The 22740-nt window shown below is 46.5% G+C and overlaps 1 long non-coding RNA gene across 1 annotated transcript in view; it reads left to right on the top strand.

Annotated features, from left to right (window-relative positions):
* Positions 1-22740, top strand: part of LOC101750312 — a 60759-nt gene that overhangs the window by 28778 nt on the left and 9241 nt on the right. The window contains exon 7 of the long non-coding RNA XR_005859769.2: positions 506-8026. This is a non-coding gene — a long non-coding RNA (uncharacterized LOC101750312). The remainder of the gene's footprint in view (positions 1-505; positions 8027-22740) is intronic.

The following is a 22740-nucleotide window of genomic DNA, read 5'->3' as shown; positions in this document are numbered from 1 at the left end:
GGGCCGCTGCACTGCAGCCAGTAGCATGCCTGATTTTACTTTACTTTGTCATTAGTCTATTTCTATTCCATTTTTTTTAACTTCATTTGAACCACTACATTTTATGCCCGCTGTACTTGCAGCACCAAAAGTGCTCCGTTGCCAATCAGAATATCAGACATCAAATCAAAGCACAAGTCGCGCAATGGGTATCATTTATATTATAATTTAAATGAGTTTTTAGGTCTACATTTTAAAGTACAGAGATGCACCAATGTGAAGAGTATGTGCAGTAAGAAGCCAGCACGTTTTTATTTGTATATCATATCACGCATTAACACAGTCACATTTTGTGCTGTACAGAGCTGGAGTCTGTGATGACAAAATAAAAGCTATATTTGAATCTCTTTCTAACTTTACTGGGCTAAATGACAATGGTGTGTCAGTTTTTGCAGAATGCAATTTCAGAATTTCACTCCATGGGCAATTTCAGTGTTTTGATGTGTTTTGTTGCTTCATTTTGCAGATGTTTCTATAAAGAGCAGGAAAGTTGGACTGCATGTTCTCTCTGTTTAAATGAAAATACCTGCTCTTAACCCAAACCACGGCCAGTGCACCACACAAAATGGGTGAGTCAGATTTTAAAGGTAGGTGGAAAATCAGCCTTGTTTTGGGTAAAATGAGTGAGAAAACCCCTTCCACAGTAAACACGTCCCTGGAACCGGGGGCAAGAGCGAACCGTATCGGTCTTTGTAATCTAGTATGGGAAGAAATTCAAGCAGATAGGTAACTTTTTGACCTGACGGGATGATTTCCAGCATTTTTATTTTGCCTGCAACAACTACGGAGCTCAAGCAGAGCAGACACCTGCAGCTGGGTGCGTACTGCTCATGCTGTGGGTAAAGTTGTCACTGGCTGCGGGTGGTACCACCTCCTGGGAGATACCCAGCCCTCGCTCTTCTCTAGATAAGCAACTTTCTGCAACTCTCAGCATGCTTATTTTGATTTGAGAAGTTTAAACGGAGTCCAGGCAGTCATGTGGATGATCTGCAGGGCTGATTTGAAGGTTGTTTTCCTGGCAAGCTGGTGCTGCCGGAGCAAACCAGCACAATACTCTGTGTGCTGCGAGCGGTGGGAAAGTCTCTACAGGGCAGCGTTTGGCCACTGCAGCCACCTTGGACAAGAAGCAAAGCTCAGGTGAAAGCAAACATGGTTAGTCCAGCAGTGCGTGCAGTCTTTCCGGTGCTTGGATGATATGTAATGAGCCCAGAGTATCACATGCATGAGATTCCTCTGTGCTCAGAGGCTGTTAGCAGGGAGCTGGTGGTGGGGCTGTCCCAGGCCACGGATGGTATGTCACACAGGGATCCCACCCCACCATCGTCCCCACATCCCGCAGTTGCTGCAGTCGTTGCTTCTCCCTTTCTGGGGTGATTATTTTCAATAATCCTAAAAACTCAGAGGAGATAACTTCAGCGCAGGGAGCCGCTGCGCCACGGGCCACCATTAGCAATTAAAATGAGATAAACAATTAGCCTGTGAACTTGGCACATGGGATCGCTGCTGCCTCGGCAGCCACCGCAGAGCCACTCTGGGGCTCAGCTGCCTCTGCTCCCGATCAGAGCAGCACCGGAGGACTGAGGTACAGTGGTGATGCCCAGAGGAGGTGGGCTCCATCACAGAGCCCCCCAAGCTGTATTCTGATATTTATTACACCTTCATTTTCTTTCTCTTCCCCGCTTCTTCATCAGGGCACTGGAGGGAATAGGAGCACGCTATCTAATTTCCTAATTTTCCCGTCAGCTTTCTGGCTTTCAAAATGATTGCGGCAGAAATCTATAAAACGAGGACGAGGGGAGCAAACTTAATGCCGCCGTAAATCTCCAAAATGGATGCAGAAACACAGTGCTCAAAGAGGAGTAAATAAAAGTGAGGAGAGATTCATTCCGGTTTTCTTCTCTGTAAACCTGCTGGCAGCTTGGAATTATTCAGAAAACAACATTTAACTGAGAAAAAGGGAACCCTGTAAAATAGTAAAGATTATTCCGTAAAGCTAAGCACCCTCCATCAATCATAGCTGGGAACATTGCTAAGTTATAGGAACCCACAGATGGCTGTCATTAAAGGGAAAGAGTCTCTCCCGCTCGGTGGGCTGTGCTGCTCCGCGCTGTACGGTTGCAAATCGAGCTGCTTTCATGGGGGAGCAACAAAAGTGGTTTTAAAATAGGAATTTCAAACAGAAGCTGCGTGAGCTGTTCAGCAGGACTCGGGCTTATTGAGAAACCACAGCGGTAATTTCAGGCCTGATTTACAGGAGGCTGTAATAAGCCTCCCTCGTTTAGAAGAACACGGTGCTGGTTTTATGGCTGGTGCACATCCAGGGCTGGAGGAACTGCTGGGGGGTGGGTGCCCAAGGGCTGTCCCCGTTGCAAACAGGGATGTGGGGTGAGGGCTGAGGAATGGAGTGTGGGGGGGCGGATGGGACAGCCAGCAAGCTCCTTCCCCACACCAGGCACTGTCCTGTGTGCCCATCTCCAGCATCGCTGCTCTTCCCTTTGGGATGAACTCAACTGGGGCTTCGACTCAGGGAGCAGCAGGGGAGATGCTCAAAACAAGCTGAAAATAGCATGCATTGACTGCCGCCGCTGCTGTCAAGACAGAGATGTCACCAGGTGAGCTCCTCTTGGATTATATTTTAAGCTGCACCGTGATGTAGCACTGAGGCACTGCATGGCTCCTGGGGGGTTGTGCTGTCTGTAGGACATTGCAGGTGTGTGAGGGATGCTGGGGGCTGTGCTGGCGCTGGGAGCCTTTCCTGACACAAAATGGCACTGCATTTATTTATTATTTATTTATTATTAATTATTTCTTAGCTCCTACCACACCACCCTCCCTGTCCCTATTTCACTGCTGTTGGTGAGGGCTTTGCTGAGCTCGTTGCTCACTGGCCCAAGGGCTTTCCCAAGCACTAACCCTTCAAGTGCTGTATTCGCAATGCTTTCCTAAAACATGGCCAGCAGGATCCCACAGTATTTTTCTTCTTCTCTATCTCTGGTTGAACCCAAGTACTGCTTGCTCTATCTCCAACAACTCTGTTTACAGCTCCTTGACACAACCCCCATCGGTGTTTCGCTAGAAAAGGGATCACCAACAGATGCAATTTCTTCCAGTGCTGGGATTGTGTTTATTTTACTGGAATTGTACTCCATTTATCTGGTTGCAAAGGGACAAGGTCATTTATATTGGCAGCAGTGAATGTACTGAGACTGGCAGTGGTCGCATGCTCACGGCTTGTTACCCAAGGAAAGTCCAGAGCATACTAATTTATCCCACCGTGGAGCAGCAGTAGAAGAAATGTACAAATGGTATCAATCGGTCTTACATTACTAACAGTGTAAACACTTTTTTCAGATGATAAAAGATCCAATAAATCTACTTTATTCCGTTTCATTGTAAGGTCCAGTTCCTCCTTTCCATCATACAAACAACTTCCAGGTAGCGGGAGGGATATTGCATTCCTTATTCACAAATCACAGTTTGACAGATTATTTGTAATTTTCAGTGCCTACCTTCTTATATGGTGTTCATAAAACGAGATTAGAGTGATTTACAATAGCGAGAGATGGAACAAGACTGAGAGGAGATGTGACTCATTAGACATCATCCTGAGCCTGTTGGAAGGAGCCTGCATCGCTCAAGAAGGGATGCTGTGATTTTCCAGTCCCAGGGATTTAGACTGACTTTGGAGGTATTTCGGTACCGAAGCACCTGTTTTCCACCTGAAAACACGACCTACTATCCCTGCTTTTGCCTTTTGTGAAGCCAAAGAAGCAGTTCTGTGGGAAGGCTCCCTACCCTCCTTCTGACCCTCAAACTCTGTCACAGTGCTCTTGTGAGGCCCCATCTGGATTACTGTGTCCAGGCCTGGAGCCCCAGTACAAGAAGGATGCAGAGCTCTTGGAATGAGTCCAGAGGAGGGCCACTAAGATGATCAGAGGGCTGGAGCACCTCTCCTAGGAAGAAAGGTTGAGGGAACTGGGCTTGTTTAGCTTGGAGAAGAGAAGGCTCTGGGGAGACCTCATTGCTGCCTTCCAGTACTTGAAGGGAGCGTATAAACAGGAGGGGGAGAGGCTGTTTACATGGGTGGATAGTGATAGGACAGGGGGGAATGGATTTAAATTGAGGCAGGTGAGGCTGAGGTTCGATATTAGGAGGAAGTTTTTCACCCAGAGGGTGGTGACGCACTGAACAGGTTGCCCAAGGAGGCTGTGGATGCCCCATCCTTGGAGGCATTCAAGGCCAGGCTGGATGTGGCTCTGGGCAGCCTGGTCTGCTGGTTGGCGACCCTGCACATAGCAGGGGGTTGAAACTGGGTGGTCATTGTGGTCCTTTTCAACCCAGGCCGTTCTATGATTCTAAAAATGTATCTCACCAATGTTGTGTCACTGAGCTTTTTAAAAGTGTAAAAGATGCTTTTTCTTGCATTCAAAATGGGGCAATTGTGCTTGGTTTGTAGTTCATGGCGCTTCAAGTTGCCATTATTTGTTATGGTTCTGGTGTTCAGCTCTTGTACCTGGAACTAAGAAAGAACTTGCTTCCCTTCCCTCGTGGGCAAATAAAAAATACACCCATCTGCTCTGTTAGCAGGTACAAATTTGGCTTCACTGGACAAATGAAAAACAAAATAGGATGAACACCCAAGGGTTCCTTTTAATGATCAAGAAAACGGACTCCAGAAGAAGCCATCTCAACTCCCAAATTCATTCATTGTATTGGGAATTGGTGAGTGGATTCCTGTCCCAACTCTGGGAGGGCTGTTGAAACCTTCCTGCTTCAGTGTGTCCTCCTTCTTGGTCTTCTCTTCTTGAGCACCCACGCACTCCTGCCAACCCATGTAGTGCATCTCCCTGAACAACAAAAAATGGCTTGTCTGGAAGCAGCACACACTTCTGTTCTCTCTGAGCAGACAGGATGTGTAACAAATGACTCACAAGCAGTAATTACACTCCATTCCTTCCTATTCTGCATTGATTATTCAGATGTAGGAAGACGAGCTCTCTCCTGAACAAGGAAAAGATCTGGAGACCCAAATATTGGAACACTGTTGGGTTTTGTTTGTTTCTTTTTTCCCCTCTCTTTTGTTTTTCAGATACTGTTTACAGCCATGGCACACCGAAGAGATGAAACATATATAAACAAAACCTCCTGTCAGAACGCTTGTAGTTTATGTTTGTTTAAAGGACAATTTTGTGTCATCTCTTTGTATTTTAATAGTCAAAATAAATTTTGCATAATAATTCAACTCCTCTCTGCTGCCTGTAATGACTGTCTGCATTTTTCTGATGGATGTTTGTATTTGTTTCCTATGATTTACATGACCTGACGTCTCATATAATGAGCTTCCCAGCACAAATGCCATTTGTGATACTCTGTGCAGCACTAATCTATCATTTGATGACCTTACAAGAGCTGGGGTCATGGATTCAATCAGTAAAATGTTTCAGGGTGTAATTAATTATTCCCCCCACTCTTGCTCTACAACTGTTCGTTTACAAGTTGATGAAAGCGATGTTATTTCGCAACACTTCTTCAATACATAGGGTTTGTTTGTATAATCAATCACACTAAGTTGGGGAGTTCTTAGTATTCATGGCTTTGTCTTGCTCGGAACTTCCAAATGTTTATTTTCCAGCCTAATTTAATAGTTTAATTAGCCAAACAACTAGCTACTGTACTTGTAAAAGTGCACTCCGGTTGTGATTTAATAACACGAGGACAGCCGTGGCTTTGCATTTCCTGGGCTGGATTGCATTGCATGGGCAGTGGAGCCTTGCCCAGTGCTGAGCCTTGCTGGCACGTTGCAGAGCATGGAAGGGCTGCCTGCTCTCTGCTTCTTATCAAACAACAGAGGGAACACAAGGTCTTGGCCTTTAGCACCCTGTGCTTGTTCCGATATTGTTTAAAAGATGATGAGATCTCCAAGCTGGGGCTCAGGCAGTAATTCAAGACGCAAGGTTAGTGCACGTGGTGGTGATGGGTTGGCAGTTGGGCTTGATGTTCTTAGAGGTCTTTTATTTTTATTCAGCCATCTTTTCACCTAATAATTGGAATTTCTGGTTTGCAGATGGCTCTGGACCCACCCTGCAGGACTCTGCTGGGGCAAGGCGGTGAGATCTTTGCCAGCAGTACTCAGGACAAAGCCACTGACACAGTTTGGAAGGAGCTGGAAGCCATCAGCAGCTTAGCAATGAATTCCCTAAAATGCTGTTATTATATTAACAAGTTTTCTTTTATCCTATCAAGGTCCTAGGGAATCTTTCTATTGACCATTAAGGCAAAGCAAGACAAAACATGCTGAAATTGAGAACTGAATGGTTATGGACTGAAATCCTATAATGTTATGATTCAATTTCACTTTGTTTGTAAAGATGATTGTTTCTGCAATCCAGCTGCTCGGCTCACTGAAACACAGGGGAAAAAACTCAGAGGGAGGGAAGGCGGGGGAGAAAAACAACAAAAACAATAAAATGTAGGGAGAAAACATGAAAAACTGGGAGGATATTCCAGTCCCAACTGGGACTGGGAAAGAGGCAGGTGTGTCTTTGAGGGACTGACGTGAAGCGGTGTAGCAATGTTCTTCTCATGACCTGTAGCCATTACTTTGATGCAAAACAGGCAGGGAATGCAGCAGTTCGATGTGATTTAGGGTGGTGTCTCAGACCCATCAAACCACACAGTGCAGCTCACGTCTGTAATATACGTGAAATCATTTGCAGTATTAATTCTAAATGTTATTTCACAGGGAATTGGCTGCACCCAGTGTATTGAGATTAACACTAATCGTTCTGTTATATAGGCTATAGCCACTGCTACGTCTGGGGAATCACTGTTGTTGCACGGAATTCTTGCAGTGGTATTTGAGCTGTGTAGGATCTAGGTTTTCCTTTGAAACGTTGGAGGTCAGGAACAACTAGTCCCAGCTAAGAACTAATTGCCTGGAGCATAATTTCTCTATAGCGACAGAGTATAGAAGTAGCATCTGAAAGTACAAAGAAAGTCACTGTGCTTTTTGCTCTATCAGCACACTTTAATGAAATTTTGAAGGGGGAAAAAATTGCTTCTTGGCTTAAAGCATGAGCTATGTTATTAATCTCTGCAAAGGAGTTTTATAATTGAAATGCCGATGGAACAGCAGCTCTACTGACTCAAATGATGACATAACAGTATCTAGCATGGGCATATATGATGCCCATATGTATATGTATGAGGCTGTATAATACTGTGTCATGATCACAAGAGTTACCAATAATGCAGACATATTAAAAAATAAGACTTAGCTGATACCAGTTCCTTTGAAATTGTTTTTTCTCCATTCTCATGACACCTGGCATTTGATGTTGTAGGGACTCAACAGGACTTTCCCAAGAGGTCCCATATACTGAAGCTACAAAGGTGGTGAAGAGTCTGGAGGCTGAAGACATATGAGGGGCGGCTGCGGTTTGTTCAGCCCAGAGGAGAGGAGACTGAGTGGTCCCTTAGGAGCCAGGAGTTGGACTTGATGATTATTATGGGTCCCTTCCAACTTGGGGTATTCTATGATTCTACTGCGGGGGTTGCCTTTGGTAGGTTATTGGCGTGGAGTACACTGCCTGTTGGTAGTATGGTGTTGTCCTATGCTATCATTCTTATCAGGAGTTGGAAAAAAACTTTGTGTACTTATACTGACAGGGTCTGTGGTCTCAAAACAGTAGCAGGCCATTAGAAAACAAAACAGTCTGCTCTGCGCCGCTCCTTACCCTCAACCTCTCAGGCAAACTGTGAAATTGACAGGCAGTTTCTTGGCCAGGTTAGCCTGCAGGCCTCTTGGCCAAGCCAGAACTCAGCTTCTCCCAGCATGCCCTGATCTGCATGTCTTATTTGGGGTTTTTGCTCCAGCGTGTGCTGGTTTTGTTCTAGTTGTGCAGCCCTAAGGAAATGGTGACCTCGCGGGGTGGGAGTGCTCAGGGAGACCTGCTCGGATCTGCCTCTGAAATGCAGACATCCAATGGTAATTTTTATTCAGGTTTCTCTATGTTTTCCTTTTCTTAAGGTTTCAAAAAGCTGCAAAGAAAGCGAGACGTATAAATTACTAGTCTCAGCCTGTGCCTTTCTGTGTGCGTTTCTGATTAATACACGCCAACATGCCTTCATTATCACCTTGTTTTGTACCTACCTGTCAGATATGTAAAGCAACTCTGATATCAGAAAATCTCATCTTCTGCTTCCCTTTGCTTGAAACTGGGTGAATGTGCAAACGAGCTAAGAGGGAAAAAAAATAGACTGCGAGAAATAGCCTTGGCTTTCTAAATAACCATTTCCTTCCCTAAAATGGAATGCAGATGCTGAAGTGGACAAGAAAACAGCAGCACAGGAGAGCCAGCGTTGTCCTGGTCTGCACTGCTCTGGTTCCCCCGTGGAGATGAGCTCCAGCTGGGAGCTCCTGTGGGTGCCCCAGAAGCTCTTTCTTAATGATATCAAGGAGCACCGGGGCTATGGGACCCCCGCTGGGTTGCTGTCTCCCTGTCCTGAGAGCTTGTGGAAAATGATGCGCTGCTTGTATCGATCGGTTTAATATCTGCACTTTGTATTTATGGTGCACGCGGGTCCTTGTGCTCCTTTTAAATGTTACATTAAAATACAGAGTGGCACCAGCTTTAAGGGGCTGAGGCACAGAGCTCCTTTCCTGCTCTTGTCTCCTATTGTGAAAAATTTGCAAAACTCTCAGGGAGGCTCTTGAATTACGGCTCTTCCCCTTCCTCGTGATGCATGCAGAAAATAAATGTATTATTAATCTGCCCACTGTCAGAGATCTCTGCTCTCTCTCTCTCCCTGTCTGTACACAGGGAGACAGATTGACAGGAACAGCAGACATACGCAGAACGGTGTGCGGTGCGCTCAGGCTGCTGGGTCACCAAACACTCGGGATGATGAGATGCTCAGTTTGAACCAGGGTTGCAAACCCCAGCAGCGATTTGGTGATTTGCTGCCGAGCTCCTCCCTGGTCCCAGACACTGAGGGATTTGGTCTCAGGCTGTCCATCCTCCTTCCAGCTCTGAGTGCTGGCACGCTCTGGGTTTCACGGCACACAGACATGGTTTGCTCGCTCTGCGCTGTTTCTCCCTCCTGTACGGGCCGCTTCCTTCATCTGTGTGCAGTTCCAGGGGGAATGCTCTCACTCTTAGATGAGATTCAAAAGGAGTTGGTTTCACATCACACGGCTCCTTGGTGGTTTGCTTTTTGCAGTTCCCCAAGCTGTGCTGCAGAGAGCTACAGCTTCCAGAAAGCCTCGATTTATCTGCAGGGAGACAGCCAGCACATCTCTCCCTCCCACTCCCCCACATCAGTATATTTTCAATCAAAAACTTGGTTGGAATAGCTGGGCACCAAGCACCACCATGCCACTGCAGCAGATACGGCCGCATGTATGATGGGCATCCAGGGAGCATCAGCACCTCCCATGCCTGTGGAGCGGAGATCCTACTCCTTTCCTCAGCCTCCACCTCGATCATACAAAAACTTTGCTTTGTGGTTCTGGAGATGGCAATTTTGGCCTTTTCTGGGTCAGAGCACGAGGCTCACAGAGGGACAGAGGTTGCAGGAGTTCTGTTTGCAGTGGGGTTGGGTGAGCAAAGAGCAGTGTTGCATCTCTTCTGCTGTGTGCATCCCTGGCAGAGCAGAGAATGGGCAACAATAAAGCTGTGCTTGCCACGTGAATTAGTAATGCCTCTTTTACAGCTCAGTTTTAATGTTTTTTTGCTCTGTTGTTATTCTGCTGGTGCTTTGTTAGTTCCATTTAGTGCTTAGCAGGGAAACTGTCGCAGTCCTTATCGCATGCAAAGCGAAGCGATTGCTGTTTGTTTCCAGAAGTTCCTGTTTGCATTTCTTCCTGTTTTCAGAGGCTCGTTGGAGGACGGTCAGGACCCTGTTCCCATCCCGAGCACCACAGGGTGTGGAGAGGGAAGGTTATTTGGATTTGTATGGGCAAATTCACAGTCTGGAGACATGCATCGATGCTAATTGATTTCCTGTCTCTTTTCCATGTCCAAATGATCTGCTATATCACCGCTATAAATATCAATAACCTCCTGGCTGGAAAGCATGGCACAATGTCATTGCCTCGTTGCAATGTGTGCAAAGGGCAGGAGGAGCACCACCTGCTGCTCAGCTTACAGCAGCCTTCTCTCCTTGGTGGCAGGTGTGTGCCCTTGCGCTTCTCCTCTCCACAGGGCACTGGGGAAGTTGCCTCCTCTTTTCTCCCTATGCAGGATTGACCAAGGGCAGGTGTGACAGATATTTCTTGGCATGCGTCAATGGTCTTAATGGAACGGTTGCAATTGTTGGATGCTGGTGCCCGTTCTGTGGACATAATGTATTCAGTGGGCAGATGTGGGCAGAAGCCGTTCCAGACAGCTGTGCCCAGCCAGCCAACAGGGGATCCACAGGATTATTTTTCCTCTACAACTGTCATAAAGAGGCAAACAAAACCCCTGACCCTTGGAAAACAGAAGTTAAGAAGGAAGATAATGAATAAGGAACGTAAGGACAATGTGACCTCTTGTGAACTGTCTGGAAACAGGTTGGATAATAGGAAACACTTCTCCAAGAGAGCAGTGCTGCAATGGCACAGCTGCACAGGGAGTGGTGGGGTCACCATCCCTGGAGGTGTTCCAGAACCATGGGGATGTGGCACTGAGGGATAAGGTCATGGGCATGGTGGGGTGGGCTGGGGTTGGGCTTGGGGATCTTAGTGGTCCTTCCACCAGGTGTCAAAGAATTCACCAATTCCAAACCTACAGAGATGTTTCCATGCTAACAGGTTACAGTATGGCACTCTTTACTGTGAGTACATGTGGGATGAAGAGCCTTGGATGTGTGGAAGCTGTGGCCCTCTCTCACATACCCAAGAAAGACCTATTTTGCAACCTAGTTCAATCAACTTTCTCAATGACTGCCCCGATTCATTAGGCTAGACAGAAATATTTAATCTCAGAAATCAAGGACAATTCAAAGAGCCTAGAGGCAAGGTGAGTGACAGGGGCTGGGTGGTGATGTGGGTCGAGTAATGCAAGGGCAGATCCTGGTGAATAAGTGCCGAAGGAAAGTGAGATAATTCATGTCAGTCAATGTAAGGCTGTGAGAACAAGACCTTGTCACATTAACACGATGTTTTCTCATTAGATTACACTCAGGCTCAATAAAAGCAATACTATTGACCTAATATATGTAGATGTCTCGATGCATTTATGACTTTGCAATTTTTTTTCTATCGATCAAAAATGGTATTAAATCATTAGGGCACACATTTAATAACAATAGTGGCCTCTGTCCAAAATGAAATCTCTTTTTCTTACTTTTGTTCCTAAGGATCAGCTTTTGTCCCGTGCTTTTTGTTATATTTTTATCTACAGCATGGAAGAAAAAATTTTGAATGCTCTGATAAGATTTCCAAGTGATTACAAGACTGGGAATGTGGTGAAGAAAAAGCTGCTCTCTGATACACAGCCTGGGCAGCTAGCTAAGCCAAGTGCAAGCAGACAAACCAGCATTCCAAGACACGCAGATGCAAGGTTGAGCATTTAGAAAGAAAGAATGTAGGTCAGGATAGTGGAGGAGGAGGACGCTGTCTCAGGAAGTGGTAATTCAGTAAGGGAATGGTGGAAAACTGAATGCATATGACTTCCCACTTGTGGTTGCAGCTGAAAGACCAGCACGTTTCCTGGGTATGTGACTAAGTATAGCAGACAGTAGGAGTAGGGAGTTGTGTTACCTCCGTGTTTGGCGCTGGTGCACAGCTGCTGGGTGTTTGCTGGGTTCTGGTGTCCACCTGTCAGAAAGTATGGGGACACACATATCCCCTTCCCCTCCAAATGTCTGCAGTCAATGTGCAGTGCTGCACTCTGGTCCCCTGGCTGGACCACCCAGCATCCCACCACGTGGGCAGAGGGGCACGGGCTGCCCACCGGGCAGGGGCTGCGGCCGCATCAGTGCTGCTGTGTGTGTTCACCCACACTTTGCATCTCACCGTGTTTGGTACCTCTCTGGTCACTTCATCGGTCAGTGTGGTGGCTGAGTGTTTTTGCTGTCTGTTAAAATATCTGTTTGCATGCAATTTGTTTTCTCTTATCAACTTGTCCCAGGTCCCTCTCACACATTTGCAGGAATTATTTATATAGAACACTTCATTTTCCCACAGGTCTCTCTGCCTAAAGTAATATTGTGAGCTAATTCCCTCTGGTAAGCAGCCTTATCCAGACTTTCCTTGTTCATCTAGAATCCAGCAGCATAGTTTTTAGAGATCTGAAGCCCCAAGATATCATGCTGGTGCAGCTGAAGCCAGCACAGGAGATCAAATATTAAAGCAGACTGGTCAGAGCGAGGCATGGTGCTCCATGAGGCCTCCTGAAGCCCTCTGCAATGCTGCTGATTTCTGCAGAGACTTTTCTTATGGATCCCATTTGCTGCATGTTTGTTTCATTCAATTTTACTGTAATTATTGTGTCTTGGATTTTTGGTTTGCCCTTGTGCACCAAAGACATGTAGGCGGCATTGCCAATAACAAATAGCTCCTGCTTTTAACATACTGTTATTCCAAAGGTTAGGTTATCTCCTTGACAGCTTGACATTCAAGGATCGCATAGCTTCTCCACAACGACCATGCACGGGATGATCTAATTACGCTTTGACAGGTCATCCCACTAAACAATAGGTGGGACAGGAGGTATTTTATCTTGCTGCTCTGTGCGCTACATGTCAGAGATATGAAGGCAGGAGAGCTTCAAAACAAACAGCACTCTCAGGGCTGGTGGTTGCTGATGCAGTGACCTGTCTGATTCCCTTCCACCTCCCATTGCTTGGCTGGCACCAGCCTTGGTGCCCTTGCAGGCAGTTTTATGCCAACTCCTGACTAAATGCTTCATAAGAAAAGTACCAGCCAGACTGAGCTGTTAGTTTTTCCATGAACTGAGCCTTTCGGCTCGTTTCTGCCTCCTCTATTGTAATTTAGAATGAGATATTGTCGTGTTCTTGGCAGTAATTACACATGCATTATTATAAAGGTTTTGTTGATTAAAAAGGTAGAATGCATTATTTTAAATGGTCCAAATACTGTTTCCATTAAGATAAAGGGATTATTTAGTAGAATAGAATGTTGTTGAGCACTTATTTGGCATTTTTCCTCTTGAATGCACTTCAGCAGTGTTTGTCTAGGAAAAAAAAAGTCTTCTGTAAGACTGGAAGAGAGTGCTGGAGCTCAGAATTTGACATTGCATCGTTTTCTGCTGGAAGACTGCAGCTCTCTAAAATGGCTTCCCAGTTTTGAGCAGTAGAGAAGGTACCCTGAACAGCTTCACATGCCTCCTGTGAGGGAGAATGGTCCAACGCTATGATCACAACTCCAGAAGAAGACATTTCCCTTTTCACAGGGCCCTGAGTGGCCCTGAGCATTTGGAAATGTGCTATGGAAGGAGAGACACGGGGGGGTGCCAGGGGGAAAACGTAAAAAAATGTACCTTTAATTGCTTCTCAAATGATTACCCCATTGTCCTTGGTAAATGTCATGTTGGAAGATGCTTCATACAACTAGTTGTCTTCCTCTTTAAAATAAAGGTTAGTTTAAGCTTATTGAGTAAATTAATTGCCATTGCAGTGTACCATGGAAAAAATGCTTTCACTCCATCCTGAAGACAGCTGTGAGGCTGTAAATCTCCTTCTGGATATAAGAATAAGTTCTTTGCCAGGATAGTAATTATCTCAGCATCTGTCTCTTCCTTTCTCTGCTCCGAGAGAATCGAAAGCCCCTGACAGGGTTTGCAGATCAGAAAACATGAGGGAATTCTCAGCCTCGCTCCCCAAGGACTGATATTTATGTCCTTGCCTTCCCATATGCTGTCCCCTTTCCTTCACACCAGAAAGGGGAGCAGTGCCAGCGTGCACCAATGATGGCACGTTCCCCACAGTTGCCTGTCCTGGCACTGACAGCAGGGTGGGTGTTAGCAGGAGATGAGAGGTGATGGCCTTAAGTGATGCCAGGGGAGGATCAGGTTGGATATTACGAAAAGATTACTTTCAGAAGGAGTGGTGCTGCAGTGGCACAGGGCTGCCCAGCGAGTGGTGGGGTCACCATCCCTGGAGGTGCTTCAGAACCATGGGGATGTGGCACTGAGGGATGTGGTGATGGGCATGGTGGGGTGGGCTGGGGTTGGACTTGGGGATCTTGGAGGTCTTTTCCAGCCTTAATGATTCTATGATTCTGTGGTCCAAGGCAGAGCCATCGCCTTGCGTGTTGACAGCTCTGCCGTGCTTGTTTTGTACTGTGAACAAACTGCATAGCTGGCATGTGCCTTCCTCCTTCCAGGTTATTGACCATACAGATTAATTAAACTGATTCCCGTATTGATCTCAATGGCAGTGTATACTTTGCAGCCCAAACTGCTTTCTTTTAACTACTCGTTCTCATCAATATCACAGACAATTCTTTCTCCACTTGGGCAGCTCCATCTATACAACAGCCAGTGTCCACATGATGACCTTTCAGAAGAGGCCTTGCCAATTCTTCCTCTTGTCCAAGCCTTTCCCTACCGTTATCTAGAGCGTGATCACTTTTTCTTATGCTCCTGGCAGACAAAAAGGGGGCAATGTGGGCCTTGCAAAGCATATAGATATAGAAACAGTTATTGCTGAAAACAGTGAAATCATCCCCTATGTGCAAGGCAACTTCCCCTTTGAAAGCTAGTACTTGTCAGTGTGTATCTTCCCAGGGCAGAGCTCCCTGCTCCAGCCCAGGAGCACATGGAGCCTCCAGGACCCCTCCTTGTCTTCCTCAGAGGGCAGTGCTATGTCTGCTGCCTCTCCAATTGCACTGACCTTCTATTGGCATTCACCACTCTTGTCTTCTGCAGAGGTGTCAGTTTGAATTTGCGTAGCTCCCAGGGGTCTGATACATCTCTCTTCCCCCCTTCCGTAAGTTGAAGAGAGCCTCTCTGCCCGTTTCCAGTTTATCACAATCCTCTGCCTTGGGACTGACACTGTAAGATCTATTAATTTCTCATTGCTCCAAGTTTAAACTGAAGACCCTCCTATAACCCACTCATAACCTTCACAGGAGAGTGGAGTATCCTTGCCAATTATCTCAGAGATAGCTTTATAAACTCATTCCCTCCAAATACGTTTTACAGCGGGAATAACTCACATGAAAAAAAGATTCACCTTCCTCTCAGCAATGTCACTGGAGTCACGGCACACTCAGAAAAAGAGGAGGCACCAGCAGGAGTCGTATGAAATCACACACGCTTCCTCCTTGCTCCTTCTTTTCTCTCCGCCATCTCTCCCAGCTGTCAGAGCTCTCGGTCACATCTCCAGTAAAAGCATCCCCATTTCTAAGTCCTCACGCCCTTTGACATAGTCGATTTGCTCTTACCTCCCTTAGGACCAAAAATAAATGGGAGACTTCTTCATTATCTTCCAAATGAGATGTGAAACCGAGGTCCTGACCACTAGTGATCATTAGAAAAATCCCATTGGCACTTCTTGCAAGAGCAAGACCATTAGCCCTGATGTCCTGGCAGAAGTCCAGTTTGGGTGATTGTAATTACATTTTGCCTGCTTTTGTAGCTTCAAATGGGCAATACACTTTCCCTTCATTGGTGTCCCAGCTCCCTGTGCAGGGCAGAGATTGATAGTGCCTCGGTGAGGGCAGGTTGAACCCAGTGCTGCTTCGCCCAGGTGGGTTCCAGCAGAGACAGGTCACAGGCTGCTTCTCTCCCAGCTCCACACCTTGGCTTTCCATTCAGCCCATGACACTTCCATTATATGGGACTGAATAGTAGGTGTTTCCCAGCGATTACACATTTATTTTTGTTGTGTTTTGAGTTTTTACAGGCATACAACCAGGCCAAATAACATGCTCACCTGCTCCAGGTGGAGGAGCATGATTTTTTTCCAATCTTTTGCATGTTTTCCTCTTGTACCTGTACACAACTAGTAGTTCTCTGATCATAGTAAACCCTAAGTAAATAACAGCCTGAGTTTGAACCATGCTGGAGGGGAACCAAACTGGAATGAGTTAGTCTTCAAAGCTGCTACAATGGAAATTTGGCATCCCAATCTGTTTGAGGCTGTGTTTCAAAAGCATTCATGGGGGACCATGAGCAGAATGCCACAGAGCTGGGGAACGCAGCTAACACCCTGTCTGCTGGCTGTGTCATAGTCCTGGGTGGGCTTTAGGAAACTCAGGACATCTTGGATAGGTGTTTCAGATACACACGTGGCAGAAGGGTGCTAAAAACTGCCTCTAATCACTTGCATTTAACGCCAGGTCAGTTACACAGTTGTTCCGGTGACAACTGCTGCTGACTTTATCCTAAAATAGGCACCTTCTGTGAAACACAAGCACCTTCTTCAAGAAAATGCACTTTTAATGTGCCCATGGGCTCAGTTCCTTCAGGGTGTGGACACGCCAGGGACACCGCTCAGTCCTGGGCTGCTGTCCCACTTTCCTGGAGCTGCAGATCCGCTGCCCTCCGGATGCGCTGGGAAGCTGCCCAGCTCTTTAAGACCTTTTCAATTCCCCTTTTAAATCCGGAGTTTTGGTCTGAGTTCATTTGCTCTAGCTTTTTCTCCTGTGTTTGTTTGCCCATTTGGCTGGCTTGGTATGTGTTTCATTTCCCTGGCTCCTTTGGCGTTTCTTTGAAGTCCGATGAGAGCAAACATTTGAGCTGCCTTTCCTAGTGGGAAATTCCTTCCGTAACCTCACGGGTGCCAGCCTGGCTCTGTAGCAGCTCGGCAAGGCAGAGGGCTTTGGGAGGGGCATTGCAGAGCCACGCACCCAACAGCATCCACAATGCTGATTTCCAATGGCATCAAATGTGGATGTCCAAGCCAAGCTGAGGCCATGAAGGCTTCCCCACAGCATCGTCTTCGCCATTGTGCAGCATGGGGACAAGCAGTGGTTGTGCTGGAGGCTGCATCCCGGGCACAGTTGTGCGTGCAGTGTCACCAGGATTCCTCACCACTCACTGCTGTGTTGTGCCTCAGCATCTGTTTGCCTTACCCCTCCTTGCTGTATCTTGGAGTGGCCAAATACTGTGACAGAGAAGAACTTGTAGGAACAGAAGATATCGCTCCCTAAGCAAAGTGTCGGTGGAAAGGGCTAAGGCTGTAGGAAGCTTTTACTCCCCTATCTGTATTTGTAATTAAGCTTTGCATTAATATCAGATGAAATTAAGGCTCAGAGCTCTTTCGCTATTAATCGGGAGGGTGGCTGCTGCTGAGCATATGTGTTTAAAGCAGAATTGTACCTGCTGATCTTGATGAATGGGTCATTTGTGCTCTGAGTTTTCTCTGAAATGAGGAGGAGAGTACACAGCCCCAGTGCTGATAAGACATGCTGTTATTCTGTGTTCTGTAGCCATTTCTCCAGGAAGCCGTTGCTTCATTTGCATTGCTTTTTTAACCTTATATGCTCAGTGGGCCCAGGCGAGGCTTCTTTCTTCTTGAATTAAATGTAATCAGGCTGAGCAGTGAGGAAGAAATGATGAACGAGGACATCATTTTGGAAAACACATATCTCCTGACTGCTTATCTCAATGACATAAGAGGACTTGAATACAGTATGGAAAATATATGCAGATAGGGGCTCAGCATATCATGCTGGAGAATAATAGCTCAGAGGGCTAGACCTGGCCAGAAACTATTTATTATTTAGAGCATTGCTGTTGTAATTTATAAAGGTTAATCATTAAAACTTTAATTCTCTTGGAGGAAAATGGCTGAGGAGTTCTGACATTTGTCAAAGTTGCAGAGGAAAGGGAACGGGGGGCAACGGAAGGAGCAACCTTGAGGGACGGGTTGGTGCCAGTGGTGTGCACATTTGGTGTCATTGGGGATGGAAAAACAAATTGACCTGGCTGGGATTATACATGGTCCTTAACGCTTGGCCAGGCCCAGGGCTGGATGGATTTGCTATAGCGGATCACAGGGGACAAGGACAGATGGCAGGAGCATGGTGCGAGGAGGGGACAGGTCAACAGTGCACAAGGAGCAGGCACCAAGCATGGAGATCCTGGGCTGGCAGCAGCAACTCACAAAATGTTGCAGCATATGAAGACTCCGGAGGGCAAGAGGAAGAGGAGGCTCAAAATACAACTTCACAAAGTGGAAGAGCACCAAGGTTGTTGTTGATAAGGCTGCTCTTCCAGCTCAGGGTGCACTTGTTAATGGTGCTGTAAAATGGGTGAATAAGGAGAAGAAAAAAGGGGGAATGCTTGCCAAATAATTTGCTTTTAAAATGCACCAATGTAACGTTGAAGTTATTTATTTGCGATGTGACTTCCTCTAGATAGAATAAATCTGATAAAGTCTGGCCATGCAGAACTGAAATAGCATTCAAGCAGGCTTGTTCAGCACAGGTCAGCGTGCAATTATGGAAACATCCACATTTTCGTCTGGATCAGAGTGAGCCATTGTGCCATGAAAAGGAAGGAGGTATTTTGCACTGATAACGTGAATCCCGTGAGAAACAAAGTGCCTTTGCAAATCCAAGCCATGGCCATGCTGTGGTGGGGAGTACAGTATATCCCAAATCAAAGGCCAGGGAGAGTCTGCATTAAGGGAGTACTAATCATGGTAAATAAAAATGGCAGAAAAGTCAGAATTTAGGAAATAAATGGAGGGCTTGGCCCCAGCTGAAGCCCTGCTCAACCCCAAACAACCCCCAGACTCCCAGTATTTGAACTGTGAGACTGCAGACGATCTGCAGTGCTAATTGAAGAGTGCTTATGAATGCAGCGTGGCACAGTTTGCCTGACCTCCATGCTGAGCATATTTCATTGCAGAAAAGGCCCTGAATGTTGTGCGAATCCCGACACAGCAGCAGTAAATCAGCTCCCAGGGAGCAGCCAGGAAGCGTGCAGCCCTCCTCGAAGGTCTGCAGCAGCCGGATGCGGGGGAAGAAGAGCTTTGGTTAGCAAGCCGAGCCCTAAATGAATTGAATTACGAGAGGGTATTAATTAGTGTCTCTGTTTATTGGCATTGCCATAAGATTTGCCACTAATTCACAGAGCAACTGGTTTGCCTTGCTTATGAAATGTGTGCTCTGGGATGCAGCCCCCCAGTGCACTCCTCACACCCCCGGTGTGCAGACGCAGCCAAATGCAACTGTTGGGCATGAGGAGGAAGCAGCAAAGAAGGCATGAAATTTATGAGCTCATTTTTGTTGCTGGCCTCCCTCACTTTTGGGAAGTATCAGTCAGAGCCAGCCCAGCCTGGTGGCAGCTTGGAGGACTGCATTCGGAGTCCCTGAGGAACTGGGTGCAAAACTCATGGTAGAATGATAGATCAAGGTTTGGCAGAGCCAACTGAGAACTGGGACTGGTTTTGGAAATCCTCCAATGGCTTCCTTTCTGAAAACGGCAGTGATCCTTTCGGTGTTTCTTTCCCATTTGCTTTCTCTCTTATTTCACTTTCAGTGCATACAATTTCCAGTTTTTATTAGGTTCCCCTTTGTTTCTGATTTACTTTGGCAATTATCTCTAAGTAGGACTGCAGTGCCACCAACCCAAGGTGTTCTTCTGCCTATTGAAAAGCCTCTGAATCTTGGAAACTGCTCACGAAACCTCAGCACGAGACAGGGACAGCAGCTGGAGCAACACTTCCTTGGAAAAGGAGTGGCAGAAAACTACATTGCAGATGAGGTCTTTGAGCATTAAATGGTGTGTGCAACAGGTGTCCTCCTGCCCTGAGCTGCGGTGGCTGCTGTCCGAGGTTCAGACTGTGCCTGGAGCTGCCTTAGGAAGATGCCATCCTCTCCTTCCTTCTCTTTCCATCTGTCAACTGGGAATAGAGATAGCACTTGCAAAGGGAAGTCAGGCAGGGGATGCGTTCAGCAGCACCCATTTGGAAGACCACTCCGTGTCATCTCAGGGAGCACACAATAAATGGCAAAGTGTTATACATGGCAAAGGGAAACTCTGGCTTGTAAAACAGCTGTTTTTGGGAGTGCCACCGAAATCTGTCAAGTGTTCTTCCTTCAGAAGATGTTACTGTGCAGGCCAAGAGCTCCTCACCTGCGTGGAGATCAAAAACAATGCCTGTAAGTTAAGAAAGTGTGAAGGGGGCATAGTCTTCCCCTCACATTTGCACACTGGTCCTTAGATTGCATTATATAAATCAGCCCCACCAACGGAATGCGAGTGTTCTGAAATATTGTATTTGCTTTGGATCAGTTCACAACCAGATTGCTTTTATTTTGTTTCATAAGAAGTTGAGATTGGAGATGTATGGACATGTTACTCTTTATGTTTGCATCTGCCACGCTGGCAGGAGAAAAATGGTTGCTTGGGTTTTGTGAACGTTCTCCAATTATTTTTCTAAAATGGTTTGGATGAAATACTGTTGGTTCATATAATTAGCTGAAATAATAAACTGGCAAGAGTTTGTTTTTGTTTCCTTTCAGAAGGAAAAATACTGCAATGAGCTCAACACCCTGCATCTTGGCATGCACTGGAATGCTGTGATGTGAGAAGGTCCATGCAGATCACGGGCTGCACCCAACCCAGTAGTGGTCCTGGTAGGGGGCAGAGAGCCCTGTGAGCCCCCACCTGCAAGAGGCAGAGACGTGGGGGAGACCTGAGGGCTGGGAGTGGGACTTGAGTTCTGCAGACCACTAAAATGATCTATTTTTGAGTTTGCCTTGGAAGTGTGTTTTTCTTTCTAAACTCTTTTGGATGCGACGGTACCGATTTTTACCCTTGACTTCTGCAACAACCCTGCCTTCCCTCCCTGCTCTCAGAACACCCCTCCTTCACAGCATCCTCTGCTCCTCCATCCTGCAGGAGCTGTGTACACTTGGATAGAGGATCAATCACCATAATAGCTGTTGTCTTCAAGGTTTATTAATGCCTTCCAACTGAATTCCTGTTTTCCTGCTAATAACCCTTCCAGTGGAACACTTTTGTGGATACACAATTATTCATGTGGCAAACTTGCCACTCGAATGCTGGTAGGCAATTAGTAAGCTTTGCATCCAACCAGAAGCAAGTCATTTTTAATTTCTGCAATAAGCTTGAAGCCGGGATTATTGCATTGCAGGATTTTTACTTAAAGCAACACTCTGGAAGGAGGAACAGCTGCTGTCTGTTGAGGGAATGAGAGGGGCACAGGTGCTCCCTATAGAGACTCATTTGGTCCCACAGGCCATATTAGTAGGCTGGTCTCTACACTTGTGTTTGCAGAGCTGTAACTGGAGGCACTGGAGGTCTGAAATGAAGAAGGTGAAGAGAGGTGGGCTTGGTGCGCTGGGCTTCTCCCCATTAAGAAGAATTGCAGGTACTATTCCACCAGCTTAGTAAATAGCCACTACCTGTCCCTAGCAGATTTTGGTAGATAGGTGCTGCACAGGACTGGATGTAGAGCACAGCTTCGGTTTCCCACAGCAGATGTGGATACAGGACTGCAAGTGGGCTAAAGATAATATGTGGTTCTCTGCTTTGTCATCCTTTCTCACTTTAATGCATGCTGTGTTGGATGGCCAGGATAGCTGGCAGAGCTAGGTGTCATCTCTCTGCTTCAAAATACCACACCCTAAACAGTGTTTATCCTTCACTAATTCATTTAGGTGGAAGCTGGAATTTGAGAAGGTTAAAAGTTAAAAGGAAGAGCCTGATTGCTGTAAAGCACAGATTTAACTTGTGGTTTTCTATTTCTTCCTTACACTTTCCTTATTGGCCTGAGGCGTGATAACAGAGCTGTCAGTATCTTCAGGCTGACTATAACAATCTCCTGAACTATTTGCTCTCAGGAAGCCAGTGCCTCTCTCAAATGCAGCATTGCTGTGGCCAACATATCCTTCTTCCAGACAACTGAATATGGAAAAGAATACAAAAGCAGAGCCTGTCAGTCACCCCTGGGTGGTTGTCAGCATCTGGAAGGATGGATGCAGAAGTTAAGAGCAGCCATCTTCATCCAGTCACCTGTGTGCCTCAGTCAGAGGTAACTCCGTGGGAAGTGGGGTGCAAATTCTTTTCCAGGACACGTCTCAAGTCTGTGGATTTGCAGTAGCGCTTAATTATGGGTGTGCTGTAATGCTGCTCCCCTTTCTGCCCTGTGTGTCACACAGGTCCTGCAGGGTCCCCTCCAGCTCCCCTTCCCCCCCATCTCCTTCACTGTGAACAATGCATTGTCCTGCATGTGCTGCTCCAGCCCTGACCCACACCACAGCCAGCAGCAAGCGCCCATCAATCTGCTGGAGTCAGTTCAGTTCTTTCATTAAGCTGTCATGGCCCTCATCAGGCACAGTGCTAACTAACTCAGTCCCACCCTAGCAACTCCTGCCTCCTGCATCATCTCCAGGGTTTCCAGTGCAGGGGGTTGTAACAGATCATCCCTCCTTGAGGGCCACAGTGGATGCTTTCCATGGTGGAGCTCCAGACATCAGATGTGGGCATGGTCTGGGTGAGTTGTTAGGGCTGCGAGCACTTGGGGATTGTCCCCAGCTCTTCTGACAGTCTACTGATGGAGCACACTGCTGGTGAGGAGGGGTTGGTTCTGCCCCTACCCATCTCAAGAGGGGCAGAAAGCTCTCAGCACCTATTCTCAAATGGAAACCTTTTGTTTTTATGCATTACAGTCACATTATAAAGAAGTCCTGCGGAACGTTCAACTACTTACTGCACAATTATAATCATATTTGTATACCTATAAGTAGGTCACCAGTCTCTTAGGTTAATC

Source organism: Gallus gallus, chromosome 4, assembly GCF_016699485.2.
Source record: "Gallus gallus isolate bGalGal1 chromosome 4, bGalGal1.mat.broiler.GRCg7b, whole genome shotgun sequence".
NCBI classification, from domain to species: domain Eukaryota; kingdom Metazoa; phylum Chordata; class Aves; order Galliformes; family Phasianidae; genus Gallus; species Gallus gallus.
Note: the sequence above shows the minus strand (reverse complement) of the source record. Positions and strands in the feature narration are given on the sequence as shown.